The 15,206-nt window shown below is 48.4% G+C and overlaps 1 pseudogene; it reads right to left on the bottom strand.

The window, feature by feature from the left end:
* Positions 1 to 2,013: 2,013 nt before the first annotated feature.
* LOC132322445 (E3 ubiquitin-protein ligase BRE1A-like) lies at positions 2,014 to 13,835 on the bottom strand (annotated as a pseudogene).
* Between the last annotated feature and the right edge of the window lie 1,371 nt (positions 13,836 to 15,206).

The raw sequence follows: 15,206 nt of genomic DNA, 5'->3' as shown, positions 1-15,206 counted from the left end.
TCTGTTTCTCAGTGGTTTAATTAAAAGCACAGAGAAACTCAGTTCTTTCAGAAATCAGCTTGAAATAAGCTATTACTTTAGAACAAAACCAAGCCATTTTTCTTGCTAAGGGAGGACAGGAGGTTCCAAAAACTCCTCTGTGAAACTGATGCAGATTGTTTGAAGCATCCATTTCCTGCCAGGAGCAGAGGGAAGCCAACCCAGGCAGTGTGCACACTGAGTTCAATTTCAGTAGAAAGGGGATACAAGAGAGGCTGGGGATGGACAGAGGGGCTCTGCAGCTCTGCTGGGGCTGTTCAGTTCAGGCTGCTGCTCTCAGCTGTAAAAGGAACTCTTGCTGCTGTAGCAAAGCTGTGTGAAGATGCAGACAGTTTGTTCCTGAGCCAGGTCCTTGTTGAGATGAAGAAGCATTTGTACCCCAAAATCTACCAGCACCATTACCACACCATTCATCAGCCAACTTGCTGCCAGAACCTGTAATCCCGGGAGCAACTTCCAGGGGAAGGGGAGCAGGTTCTACTCTCATTCCTTCTAACAGTTCTTACACTGTGGCAGGAGCTCTCAGCAGCCCAGGTTCCCCTTGGAAAGGCAGGATGCCGTGTTCCTTCTCACTTTTCAGGATTCCTCATCATTTACAAGGCTTTACTCATATATTCTGAATGTTTTCACCAAGATAATGAATAGTGTAAGAGCATGTGATGAATTCCTTTCACTTTGTATCTGGTATTTCCTGCAGGGAGGGAATGAAGGAAGGCAGGAGATTCCATGCTTCAGGAAAGGGACATCCATGAGACAAACCTCTGACAGGTGCACCTTCCATGCAAGTAAGCTTTACAGGGAAACCACTACACCCTAGGAAGAAATGACACAAATCAACAACTTCCTCTTTTGATTTGAGGAGCAGACTTCCAATGCAGCCTCCAGGTCAGGGAGCACTGAAACTCCAAGCCACATGACATCCCTGACAAAATTCCCAGCAGTCGTGACAAAATGCAGCATCCTGGCGCTCCTGTTGTGTCAGGAATAAGCTGGGGATACAGCCAAAGGGACAAAAGTTGCTCTAGCTGAGCATATTTTGAAAGGAGAGGAAGGAAGAAATCATGTGTCTCTACTGCAGTTTAAAGCTCGTGAGAAACGTTTCCAAGAACTGGACAAAGGATGGGAGAACAGACAGTACCAGAGGCAGCAGTACCAGAAAAATAAACCAAACAAGAGCTTCAGTAAGAATTTGTACATAACAAGGTTAATCTTTGCGGTAAAGCTGCAGCAAAGGAACCACCCAAAGTCCTTTTCTGAGAAGGACAATGACAGCAATGCCTCAGCCTAGGGGAAGGTGAGCACATCAACCAAGGCTCGTCAGTGGAATGCTATTTTCTAAGGGTCTCCAAGATCTCTCCTTTCTCCTCTTCTGGATATTTAGATGTGTGAGTTTGGGCAAGGGTTTCCTAGTGCACCAGCCCTCAGGGGTTCTTGCCCTGGCTCAGGAAGATACACAGGTACCTGAGGAGTTGCTCCACTGAGTCTACAGATTCAGTTCCTTGGCCTCTCTGGGGCCTGTTAATTGGGAAACTCCTCCCTCCCAGGAGCAGTGCCATTCCTTGATGGGATTTAATTAGCAGAGCCCTCAAATGAAGCTCTCACTGATCTCTGCTGCAACTCAGCTTCTATCCCACCTAGGCAGCACTTCAGCTGCATGCCCCCACCTTGGCAGTGTGAAAGCAAGGGATGGGAAATTTCCTCTCAGACACAAAGAACACACAAAAACTGAGGGCAAGACCAAAGGGACAAAGCCAAGAAAGGAATCAAGATCCAGAGCTGTTTCTTTCCAGACCCTGAAGGCCCCTCCCAGGAGACACTGCAGCTCAGGCACCAGAAGCTGAAGGAGGGAAAGGAGGGAAAGGAGGGAAAGGAGGGAAAGGAGGGAAAGGAGGGAAAGGAGGGAAAGGAGGGAAAGGAGGGAAAGGAGGGAGGGAGGGAGGCCGGCTCGGCACCAGCGGGGGCTCTGAGAGGGCCTCAGCCGATGTAGATCCTGTGGAACTCGTTGGCCCCAAAGGCAGCATTGCAATTGGGGCGGACACACAGGGAGACGCAGACACACAGACACACCGACACACACAGAGACACAGAGACACACAGACAGACATATAGACACAAAGACACACCGACACACACAGACACACAGAGACACACAGACAGACACAGACACACACAGACAGACACAGAGACACAGACACAAGCAGATACAGACAGACACAGACACACACGCACGCACACACAGACACACACACAGACAGACACAGACAGACACACAGACACAGACACAGGCAGACACAGGCAGACACAGACAGACACACACACAGACACACACACACAGACACACACACACACACACAGACACACAACAGGAAAAGGACTTCCCACTTTTCCTCACCCACCTGCTCTCCATAGCAGTGAACCCGCAGGACATTGTAATGCTCATACAGCAGCCTCAGCTTCCTACAATGACAGGCCCCTTTGAATCCTGATGCATTCCCAGGCTGGTGAGAGGAACACTCCATCCTGGACTGATTCTGGTCAGGACAGGTAATTCTCTTCAGAGCAGCTCCCATGCTGCTACGTTTTGCATTTTGGAGCAAAACACTGTCAGAAACACAGCACAGTTTTAGCTGCTGCTGAGCAGTACTTACACAGCACAAGACCTTCTGTGTCTCAGGCTGCCCACCAGCAGGTAGGCTCAGGGTGCCCAAGAAGCTGGGATGCCACACAGCCAGGACAGCTGATCCAGCTGGCCCAAGGGGTGTTCCATACCCTACAGTGCTGTGCTCAGCAATAACAGCTGGTGGAAAGGAGGCAGTGGGAAGATGTTCAGAGCTGCAGCATTTATTAAACAACAAGAAGGCCTGATGAAGCTTTGCCTTCCTGGAGATGGCTCGACTCCTGCCTGCCCCAGGAAACAACCAATTAATTCATTTCTCCTTTTGCTTGTATGGACATCTCTGCTTTAACTGTTCAGCTGCCTTTATTCAGCTCACCTGTTTTCTCACTTTGTCCCTTCCGATTCTTTCCCCTTTCCCTCAGTGGGGGAGAGAACAAACGCTTGTGGGCAGCTGCCTGAAATAGATAACCCACACCTCCATCTCCCCACCAGCTCTCATGTCCTCTCTCCTGTTTCCCTATTACCTGTGTTTTCAGTGTCAAAACCTCCTCTGCCAGCTCCTCCTTTTCCTCTTTCAGCAGCCTATGGATCTGGTTGGACTTGATACCTTCTGACATCAGCTGGAAGTTGGCATCATCCTTCTCCCGCAGCTGCTGCATCAGGATGTTCTGCTCTTGCATGTCTTCAAAGGCTTGGCCTGTGACATCCATTTCCAACAGCAGGGCCTCTTCCTCCTGCAGAAGCATCACAGGCTCTGGCCAAACTGTGCCCTGGACCCCCTAGAGTGAGCCTGAACATTTTATTCAGAGACACCAAAGCTAGCGAAGATGGAGGAAGATTCTTGGTGTCAGGGAACACCATTATCCCAACAACCAGGAAAATGAATTCCCTACAAGTCTGCACCACAGCAGAGATACCCTGAAGGTGCAGAGAAAAGATGGTCACCTGTCACTTGTCTGGCAGAATCAGGTTTGACACAGTCCTTGCCAGAGCTGGGCAGAAACCAACACCCAATTCCCAGCAGCTGAACAGCTGTCAGGTAACACCAGGCCAAAAATTCTACATGTGGACAGCTCGACAGCTTCCAACTAACAGGCTGTCGAGCTCCTTCAACTCACTTTGGCCACTTCAGCATTGACAAGGTAGAGCAGTTCTGTTCTACAATAACAAGAATCCAAAGTCTGAGAAAGCACACGTCAGTTCATTGGCTTGCCTCTATCCTGCTGAGGTGGTCCTGCTCTCTCATTGGATTGAGCCTTTTTTAGCAGAAGGATTGTACCACTTCCATGCAAACATATTCACTAGATGAACTGAGGAGGTAGTAATTCTTAAAAAGAAATTGTAATCTCTTTCCCTAATGGCTGATAAAGCAAATTCTCTTCTGTGTGCTTCACCAAGCTCACATGTTTAACTGTTTATTTAATGCTTAATTGTTATCAAACATTTCCCACCATGGCCTGCCTGTGATATCCCAGAGCTGAGGCTGGAGGAGGTTATTTTGCTGGTGGTTCTTTTGCTTGCTCAGTTTTCTTCCCCTTTGGTAAACCAGCACCAAGCTCCCATCTCTGGCCCACACAGATATCAATTCCTTCTCTCTTCCTGGACGTAACCTGAAGGCAGCTCCTCCAGTTGCCCCAGCCAAAAGAGAACTCATCAGGAATTTCTCACCTGCTTAGCCATGGCAAGTTTCTTCTGTAAATATTCAATCTGTTCTTCCACAGCTTGGATCTTGCCGAGGGCATCCTCATCAGCCATCTTCTTACTCTCCTTTTTCTCCTTGTCCTCCAATTCTTTCACCCTCTGCCTCAGTTCTTCAAGCTACAAGAACCAACCAGAAACAACACTAAACACAAGGATATGCCCTGAGCATTGTTCAGAGCCTTTTTTCTCCAAAATTCTCTGAAACGCTCAGGACTGCCTTCAAAGCATGGCAAAAAACCCCAGGTTGTTTTGACAGAGTAGTACAGGCAGATGTACCATTGAGATGGGCTGCAGGCCCAAGATCTTGACTTCCACACCTTTGAAAATTTCACAGCTTCTTTTATCAGACTAGGAACATCAGTCTTCTGCAATTGTACATGGATGGATATGGGCTCAGAGAGCATCTGCTCCTTTAAGGCCATCTGGTCAAGGACCTTCTTCCATACAAGCAGGAGATAACAGGAAAAGGAGGAGGTAAAATAAAACATACAGAGATACAAATTTGGCAGACAAATGGTAAGGGAGGCAGTGATGAGAATGAAACCTGGTCAGTCACACTGACTGATGAGAGCACACAGGAGTGTAAAAACCCTTACTCCATCAAGGTTATCTGAGTGTGGGAGAAGGAGAAAACCCCAAATAAAGTCTACAGAGACACAAACCTGACAAAACAAATACAAAGAGAGGAAGCAAACCTCTCCAGTCACAACAGCTTCCAAGAAACTACAGGAAGCACCTCCAGGAAGGTCAGCTGGGACTTGGTAACTGATGACACTGTAAAGCAGGAATGGCTCCTGAACTGGGACAGCTGTGGCAATCAAGAGCTGCTCAAATCCAGAGCAATGTGCAGGAAAATGGAGACCAAGGATGAACAATTTGGGCTTAGACAGAGAAGGATATAAAAGGAGCCAGTCCCATGGGAAATATGGGCACTCAGTACACATTTGTCTTGCTCAGCCTTGCCCATGATCATCACAGCCTGTCCTGTCCTATCTCCTTGTATCTTTTCCTTACACATTTTCCTAAGTAGCGCCATGTAATTGAACTCTTTACCCCACGTGTGTGTGCTGCACAGAGGAAGTGCTGCCTATAGGTGAGACCTGCTTGTGAAGAAGGCAAGAGGGGCTTGGAACCACAGGGGTCCCAAAGAGAGGGACATGCTGGAACTGAAGGGAGCTGCAAATGGGTCTGTGCTGATGAACCTAGAGATTGTTGTGTGAGTGTGCCTGAACTAGCAACTAGCCCCTGTTTATCCCCAGACCATTCCAATAGCTAAGTGACAGAGCTGAGAAGACAAACAATCCTCAGTTCTGAGGCGAGAAACAACACAGTTCTGCTGCAGAGTACCTGAAAAGAAGTTTAAGTACCACATGAAAAAGAAAAAAGGAAGAGAAATCAGAAATACCTCAGCTTTTGCCTTCTCAGCTGCCATGAGCTGCACTTTGTCTCTCTGCTCTTTGGGGGCAGAGCAATACATACCTAGCAACAGTTTCATCTCCTCCTGGCTCTCCTGGACCTTCCTGGAGAAAGGGAGACAGACCACAGTGAGAACACAGCAGCAAAGCCGCTGTTACACAGCCAGCACCCCAGCCTAGCAATATTCTCTAATCTCCCACATGGATATGGAGTCATCCTTGGGTCATCTTATCCTGCTAATATCAAACAGCAGCTGAATACAGGCTGGAAATAAAACATGTTCAGACACGGGGGTTGAAATGCAAGAAGTGAGCTGGAGATGAAATAGGTATCCTAACAATAAGCTACAAACTATCCACCTCTGCTTTGGGAACCATCCACAAGGGGGAACTGCTGTCTCCTCTATTAATAACCTGCTGCTGTGAACTTCTCTGCTATTGTTATGACAGCAACAAATCAACATTACTTGACCCACACCGTGAAGTATCTGCTTTGGTAATTCATGCTTTAGGCTACTGCCCTGACCACATCACAATCAGATACAGAGGGTGTCAAGAAACTCTCTTGGCTCCAAACTCCAGTCATGCTGATCCTGGAAAAGCAAGACCACGTGAACACCCCAGGCTTGGGCACTGCTCCCACAGGAAAGGGAGAAACAGCAACTCTTACTTGAGCTCAGCCTTCAGCTGCTGGATCACTTCAGCCTCCTTCTTTCTTCCATCTTCATGCTTCCCTTTCTCCTTCTCTTTGGACTCTCTCTCCTTCTCAGATTCCTTCTGCTTTTCCCACTCTCGTTCCTTTTCCTTCTCTTTCTCTTTTTCTTGTTCTCTCTCCTTCTCCTTTTCCTTCTCTCGCTCCCTCTCTCTTTCCTGTCTCTCCCACTCCCATTCCTCTTCATCTCACCTGGCCTTCATCTCATTAACATCTTCAGAAGCAGCCTTGGGAACAGTCCCTTGGGCAGAAGGATCATCAGGCTCCTGCTTGATCTCTGCAGGTTCCTCCTTTGTGTCTTCAGTGCTGGACTGGGACTGGAGAAGAGCACTGCCACCGCGAGAGCGGATCTGGCCTGGAACAGCAAGAGAGATGACCAAGAAAACAAACCTTTAAGTTCTTAGCCAGGAGTCTTCCTCACCCCCTTCTCCCTTGTCTTCCCAGATCCATGCTTCCATGGCCCCTTTTCATGGAGCACCACACAGCTACAGAGGAGCATTTGTTTGGTCAAAGGAAGCAGCAGAGTGCAGAGCTCCACAGAAAATTTCACTGCATCCTGCACAGCGTATCAGAAGGGTTGGTGCTCCTGGCAAGGGTGACAGCATTCCCCCTTCTCCTAAGCACTTTCTCCTCTTTTTTGGCATCTCCTGCTGTGTTACCTTGCTCAGGTCAGACTGGGCCTCTCCCAGTTTGCGCTTGTATCTCAGCACCTCTCCCTTCAGCTGGTGCTTGTGATTCTGGAGGCTGCTGCTGAGGGGACGCATCTCCCGATTAATGGGGCCTGCAAAAGCAGAAACACCTCTGCAACAAACCACACTTCTGACAACCTTCTTGAGGACTTTCATGGAGATGGAAAACAAGCTCAGTGACAATGACAAAGAACAAAATAAGACTATCACCATTTTGCCACGTAACAGAGCAACACAAAACATTTGCAGAAGGAAAGTCATGCCAGTTTTATACGCAACCATCATTCTTTGCAAATTCACAAGCCTTAAGTTCCCATTTCACATTCTTTTTATACCCATGATCCTAAGGGAAACGTGGCCTGTTACAAAAAAAATCTGATTTAAATGCAACTTCAGATGTCATTTATTTCCTCTGATGAAATTTAAGAAATACTGCTTTGCTATCTAGATTGTCCTTACCGACTAGGAAATAAATCTTCCCCCCACAAGTCATTTTTAATAATTCAAAATACCCTGTCATAAACCAAAGCGTTAGCAAAATATATCTATTATGCAGCATCTTATGAAAGAAGTCCGATAACATGGAACTGGCCTCCCGATAAAACAGGTGAAGAGCTTTGTTTGTTGAGATGGGAAGACCTGCCGGAACCAGTATTTAACAGTAACAAAGAATCAACCCATGCATCCCAGTGCACTGTAGCCCCTAATGGACATTGGTGGCTAGGTGGTATTTGTTTTTAGGCACAGCAGAACACCGCCATACCTGCTTGCTCCCTGGCAGCAAGTGTCTGCTCAAACTCTATCCTCAACATCTCATACTCTTTGTGGACTTGTGCCAGGGTGTCCTCCAGCTGAATCACCTCCGTGTGTAGCTTCCTGTGAAGGCTGACCTCATCCCTCTGAGGAGCAAAAAGGAAACAGAACTCGGTGCTTTGAACCTGGAGTATCTCTCACCTCATCAGTATCAGGTACCACCAGAGCTAAATTATTGCCAGCAGCGTCTATTTCCTGAGCATTTGCAGAGGCACACAGAGCCAGCAGTGATGGCTGGGGGCACGACAGAGCTCCCAGGCTGGGGGAGCAGAGGTGTTACCTCCCTCGGCTCCACCTGGCGCTGGTGCGTGGCGCGGGTGCCGTGGAGCAGCGTGCAGGCCTCGTCAAGGTGTGCCTTCAGCTGCAGACTCTCCTTGTACAGAGCAGAAAACTGGGACTGCACGCAGCGGTACTCCGGGCTCTCCTTCACAGCCTCTTCCACTGCCCCTCGCAGCTCATCCTGGGTGGGACACAAGAAAATGCCACAAAAAGGAAAATGATCCCCTTGCCTTTGCATTTGGTTTCTGTCTCTCAAGACAGAACAATAAATCAAGCTGCCACAAGCAAAGACAAAAGTAGAACTTGAATAGCACTGCTGTGAAGTAGGTCCAAGTGATACGACTCAGTACCAACCTTAAAAAGTGTCTGTGCTCTCTTCATGCGCTTGGCTGCTTCTCTCGCACAACCACGAGGGAAGTTTTTCACTCTTGGGTCCTGAAATAGTTTCTCTCAAAGATATGACCTTGGAAAACATAGTAAATTGGAAACACCCAGATCAGTAAAGATGGACACATAGAAAAGTAGGAGAGAACAGAGAAAATGCACATGCAAGTAGACATTAGGTCAGCCTTCTCCCAGTAAAACATAATCACTGAAAGAAAGAGAAATAAAATAAACCCAGAGGTATACAACTGAACTCCTAGGAAAAAAAGTTAGCAAATTATTGTGACTAGCAGCAGTGAAAGAGACACATATATACATGCATTCAGCTTCAAAGTAACAGCAGGGGAAAAAAACCCCTGTAAGCTAAAGACCACTTCTCCCTACACAAACTCATGGGGATAAACAGAATTCAGAGGTGCCTCAAGACAGTTTTCAGCATCAGATCTCTGGATTTAAGTTCGTGAGACAGACATTTCTTGGAACTGGCACTGACCACTAAGATGACATTTGGATTATTCTCTCCACCATATACTTATTTACCACAGCGTCACAGCTTCTTGTGTTACCACTTTTAAAACATCACAGACTCACAGGCTGTCTCCTATTTATCCATCCCCCACAGTGGGGAAGACAGAAATTCTTTGACTCTTTCAAGAGCCTGTCTCCCCACACAAGTTCCCTGATTGTTTCTGTTCTCTGGTTCCACTTGCACAGGACGTGGGGAAAGTGGAAGAGGGATCACTACTTGTAAAGAGATGAAAACAGTTTTAACCAGATCTGGTTAAATGGACTCCAAGGTCAGAACGGGACACGGGCAGGAAACCATCACAATTTCCAGCGCTGGCCACGCGGTGTCACCAACGCACTGAGCTGCAAGTGGAGCCACAGACTCGCTCAATTGTACCTGGAGCAAAGTGGAACACAGCTCAACAGCAGGCTCCAAACAGACGCTGCAATGAGGATTTCTGCAGACACAGCGCTGCAAAGCTGAGGGCAGCCCATCCCACAGAACACCTTCATCCTCACACACCTACACACGTCTCACCTTGAGCTTTTCATTCTGTGTTGTTACTTCCTCAACATCCTGACCTAGTTCCTCCAATTCATGAAGGCGATTCCCAGCAAGCTCTTTCTTCTCTTCCAGCTCTGCGTTCATCTCCTCAAACTGTTGGGATAAACTCCTTGTCAATCCTACTCTTAATGTGTCTCCTGAGAGTGCTAATGAACTATCTGTTCATGCAGTAACAGCAGCTACACCCTGAGCAGTCAGGTAACTTGACCAAGCCAGACAGAGTCTAATTCCACCAGCTGTTTCTTAAATAGAAAACTCATACACTGACAAAATGGCTTGCCCAGAGTCACCCAGCTTTGTGGCACAGGATCTAAAAATTATACAAAATAAGTATCTCAATTCTGTTCAAACTGTGGCCCTTGTTCTCCTTCCATTTACTCTTCCCCTCGCCCACAACCAAGCTCCTGACCTCACATTGCGGGCATTGATGGTGATTGTTCCCCCACAGAGGATGCTCCCAGCTCCATACACCTTGTAGCCTTTGGAATTTATCTGCAAAAAATGCAAGACATTTCCTCGAGACCCAATGAAACACTGACAAGACTGATGCAGCAGGTCCAAGACCAAAGAAGGAGCACTGCAGATTCTCAGCAGTGCTCCCAGCAAAGTCCCAGAGAGGATGTCATACAGCAAAGTCCCAGAGAGGATGTCACACACCAAAGTCCCAGAGAGGATGTCACACACCCGTCCAACACCACCCCCACATCCCAGGGCTCCGGCCGGCGCTTACTCGCTCCAGGACGTCGGCCAGGTGGCGGCTGAGCCTCTGCTCTCTCTTGTGGATCTTGTCAATGTCCCACTGAAGGTCATCAGTCATGGTCTCCAGGACAGACAACCGGGATTCTGCTGTCTCCACCCTCTCTTGCAGCTTGGAGAACTGCAATCAAAGGAGTGCTTCAGCCAGCACATTGCATCGAGCCAGCTTTTCCTGCCACTGCTCTGGAGTCATTTTTCTCTTACTCATCATGTGCTTTTCATCTTTTGCTGTGGTGACAGACTTTTCCGCAATCTGAATTTTACACTGGCTAAATCTCAAGACAGCAACAAAATTAAGACAAAACTGAAAATGGAGAAAGAGCAGGAAGCTGGTAATATCTGGCAGAATACAGAGGCGGCCACCTCAGCTGATTCAAAGCCTTTTTTGGATTTTAATCTTTTCAATCCCTACGTCCATCTGCTCTACAGAGCACCTAAGTGCTCAGAGGTCTAACGCTGTGCAAGACCAGCATAAACACAATTTTTAAATCAACTGAAATCTCTCCAACATATGCTGCTACTAATGGGAATCCTGTAACAGCCAGGATCATCCTGTAACTGATATCATTACACTGTCAAATTACACAGAGAAACCAAGGAACTGAGAATGACAGGAATGTCACCTCCACTGTTCCAGGTGTCTACACAGCCACCTCAGCATCACGTGCCCCCAGTTTCCCTGCTCTCCCCTCTTCTTTAAAAGTTAAATCCATTCAGTTCCCTGACATACTTATATCCTTTCCTTTAGTGATGTAACAAGCAAATCAATCTGATTTCTACAGAAAATCTATCTACAGCTCTCCACAGCAACAACCCTTTTCGTAACTTTCAAACCATGCTCTTCCTGTGCCCCTCCAAGAAAATGAAGTGCCTTCCAATCCATGGGAACCATAAATTATGCTAAGCAGGAGCCTAAAGCAGATTTCTTTCTCTCTCCTGTTTATACCTCCTGAGACATGACTCTGTGCTTCTCCTGAAGAACATCAGCCAGTTCCTGCAGCCGGTCCATTCTTGTGTGACAGGTAGGCATTCAGCTCTACTACTGCTTCTTCCATCAGTGAAATATCTGAAAGGTGCACAAAGAAAAGAAAATTAATGGAAATCAAGTTTTGATTTCTGAACAGCAGGAATTAAACCAATGAAAAATTGTTTTTACTCCTGAACAGCAAAATACAGAGAAATAAGAAAAGAGAAAAGGAGATTTCTGGGTCTAACTTCAGTTTAATTGACCTCTGCCACAGGTGCTTCCTGAGGGCCTGATCTCCATCCACAGAGAGCTTTGACCTGCACTCCATAAGCAAAAGGCTCTGCAGTTTAACAGTGCTGCCCTATTTCTCACCCGTGGGCCATCCCCTCACACCAGAGATCACTTCAGCTGTGTCTGTGCCAGCAACCCAGCATGCCCAGGGACATCCGAATGCTCCCCAAATTCATGCATAAACCTGCTGCAACAGGTGGCCCAGGGTGACACACCAGGCCAACACACCACCACACCATGTGACAACCACAGCACCAGGGTGACAGCTGAAACTAGAGCACCTGAGGACAGCCTCACCTGGCACCAGTGTCAAAGCTACTACCACAAAGTTTTCGACTGCCAGCCAAGGACAGCAACACTTCCCTACACCAATGCCAGACTTGGTCAGAGGACACAGAAGGCACACCGAGCATGAGCTGATATCCCACCCAAGGTTTCTTTCAAAATATTCAAAATCTAACCTTAAGCTAATGCTGTTTTTTCAGCAGCCATCTGAGTCTAAAGTGAATCTGCTACATCAAGTTTTAGAAGACGGTCATTTGGCTTTCTCTGCAGACTCTGCTATGTTCAAAACCGACAGCTACACTAAGTACACCATGCCATGAGATGGGTACAGTTTTGCTTAGGACTCAGCGGGAACTGAGCAGCTTGTTCTTCCTGCCCGTCCTACTAAACCGCAAAGGAGAAGGAGTCCACCATCAGTTCACAATGCTGATTTCACTTCTTTACTTGTAAGCGTGAAACCTTTTATGTCGTGGCTGAGGACAGCTGCCTGAGAAGGTTCAGCTGTGCTCTCTGACTTCTCAGACACATGAACACAGTACTGGCAGAAACAAGCTGCTTCTTAGCCCAACATGCTGGGCAGAGCCCTCAGCATTCAAATACAGAGGTAGATACCATGCACTTCTGGCACATGATCCTTTAGAAGAGGTTTTGATAACAAGAGTTTGGAAAGACAAACAAATTCATTATGGAAAATACATGCACATGAAAAGGATTAGACCTTAATGTCTACAATGTAGGATCAGGTCTAAGGTGGGGGCAGATAGGCATTCTTAAATATCTGCCGCCTTGGTCATACCTCCACTATTCAGCTTGTGAGACAGCACATCCACCTTCTCCTGCAGCTCGTCATACATTGTCACAATCTGGGCAACAGCACGGCGGGAGGACTCCACACCCTCCTGCAGCTGAGATTCTATCTCCTCGCTGGCACTGCTGGCTAGACTGGCCAGGAAGGAGAATGCTGGCCCCAGTCCTTCCCCTGGGAACATAAAAGGTTAAAAAAAAGTGTGTTCTAGAAGGTAGCATATCACTGCTCTTCACAATCACCAAAAAAGTCTCTATCAGCCTTTAGAAATGAACATCAGCATTGTCCACAGCGGAAATCCACTTTTCCCACTCTCCCCAGACAGGTGCCTCACCTCGTTCCCTCTCATCTTTGCACTCCTGATTACTGTCAGAGTCTGGTTTAGGTTCTGGCACCAGCAGTGCTCTTCTTTCAGACAAAAGGTCTCCAAGACCTTGGTCCAGGTTGAAGCATTTAAGGATGATGCGGATCTTTTCATCCAACTGAATGATGGGACAGGCAAGGCAAGACAAGATAAAGAATGGGTGTGAACAAAAGGAGTGCAGTGGTACAGGGAGACAAGAAAACTGTATATGAAGTAACAGAGGCTGTTATCAACCTGATTCCAGTAGCGGTGGATGATCAGCAGAGAGGCCTCGTGGGTGGCCTGCCGACACTCCAGCTTCTCAATGTGCTCCTGCAGCTCATCTTCGGTGGCCTGGTGCTGGTCGAGCATCTCCGCCAGCTTCCGATTCTTGGTCTGCAGGGTCCGGATGTCCAGCTCCTCCTGGGCACAGGCACACAGGCCAGGTCACAGAAGGGCTCATCCTGACCCCAGAGACATTTCTGCCTCCAGATGAAAAAACCTAAAGATGGAGTGGGGCTATGCAAGGAAGACATACCGTTTAAGGAACACCACCAAGTTTAATGGTCTGCACAGCGGTGCCTGAATTTTCAACCCCTGCCTTCTTCTCCGGAGGTGCAGAAGGGCCAGGCTTTCCAGCCGTCTGTTTATTGCCAATTCCAGACATGGTGGCTGAAGTGCACAGATTCCCACCTTCTCCAAGTTCTTCCTGAACATGAAAGAACACTATCCAAAAAAGGCCAAAGACACATTCATGCGGTCAATTTGATTTGGGGTTTTTTACATGCTGATGCATCACGGTAACAAAGAGCCCAAAACAGAGTAGATCATGGAACTAGAAAGATTTTGAAAAAGATTTGTTGGGAGGAATGGATGTAAAGTGGAAGACAGCTAAGGAGGACTGTAAATCGCTAAAGTGACCTTGCAGCTGGGAATAATCCTTGACAAGTCAGTGATCCTCTGGCACAGGCTGACTTGAAGGGTGCCCACATCTCTAATACTGCACCTCTGCCCAGCTGTTGCTTTGGGCATCCCACAAGGAGCAAGGTAACAGACACAATCTACTCCTTGTCTTCTAACTGGGAGATTTTGCCAGCCTGTGCTGACTCACACATTCTGGTCCAACGTTAAGCCGTAAAAGACACCAGCAGGATCTGCACTGCAAGCAGTGACTGGGAAAATATCCACTGCTCTGTAATGCTAAAATTGAAGCACTGTACCTTGTCACCCTCCTTGCAAAAACAATCTTCATCCTCCAGATGAAATCCTCCATCTCTTTTTTGCTGCATTAACAAAAATGATCCAGGTTAGACTTTGGCAAACAACTGAGACAGTGTGTGTGTGCACCAGCTCACTGCACAACAACCAAACTGTTCCTATTGAATCTACACACAAAGCCCGCCGGGCTCAGCGCCAGCACCTTCCCCGCCAAGCTCTGGTGCCTGGCCAACAGTCCCCACGTCCGCTCCATGCACTGGGACAGCCGGGCCCAGGGGCTGCTCATCGACCGCTCCTTCTTTGAGCAAGAGATGCTCAGCTCAGGCAATGCCCAGGGGGCAGGCTCTGAGGAGGCGCAAGCCAGCCCCAGACTCCTTCCAAGCCACGCACTTTGCACATCGGGGGCTTCGTGCGGCAGCTCGACCTCTTCGGCTTCCACAGAGTGCTGGGCTGGGTTGGCTCAGATGAGCCGGGCGATGCCGGGGCCTGGCTCCACTTCAGGAACCTCAACTTTTGACGTGACCACCCCGACCCCCTGCTCCACATCAAGCACCTGACTGGGGCCAACAGGCAGCGGCTGGCGGCGGGGCTGGAGGTGCGCAGCCATCAGCCCAGCCACTTCCAATGGCTCCACACGCAGCGGGCAGTGCCCTCCTTCCCCACCATGCAGTCGCCCAGAGCCGGTGAGACGGGATGGGAGCTGCGGCTGCAGAGGGTGGCGTGGGCTGTGGCCGTGGGCACTGCCCGGCGGGGCAGGAGCGGGCCCTGCCCGTGCTGGGGCCGCTCAGCGCAGCTGCCCCGGCCGGCACAGGGGCTGTCC

Source organism: Haemorhous mexicanus, chromosome Z (assembly GCF_027477595.1).
Source record: "Haemorhous mexicanus isolate bHaeMex1 chromosome Z, bHaeMex1.pri, whole genome shotgun sequence".
NCBI classification, from domain to species: domain Eukaryota; kingdom Metazoa; phylum Chordata; class Aves; order Passeriformes; family Fringillidae; genus Haemorhous; species Haemorhous mexicanus.
Note: the sequence above shows the minus strand (reverse complement) of the source record. Positions and strands in the feature narration are given on the sequence as shown.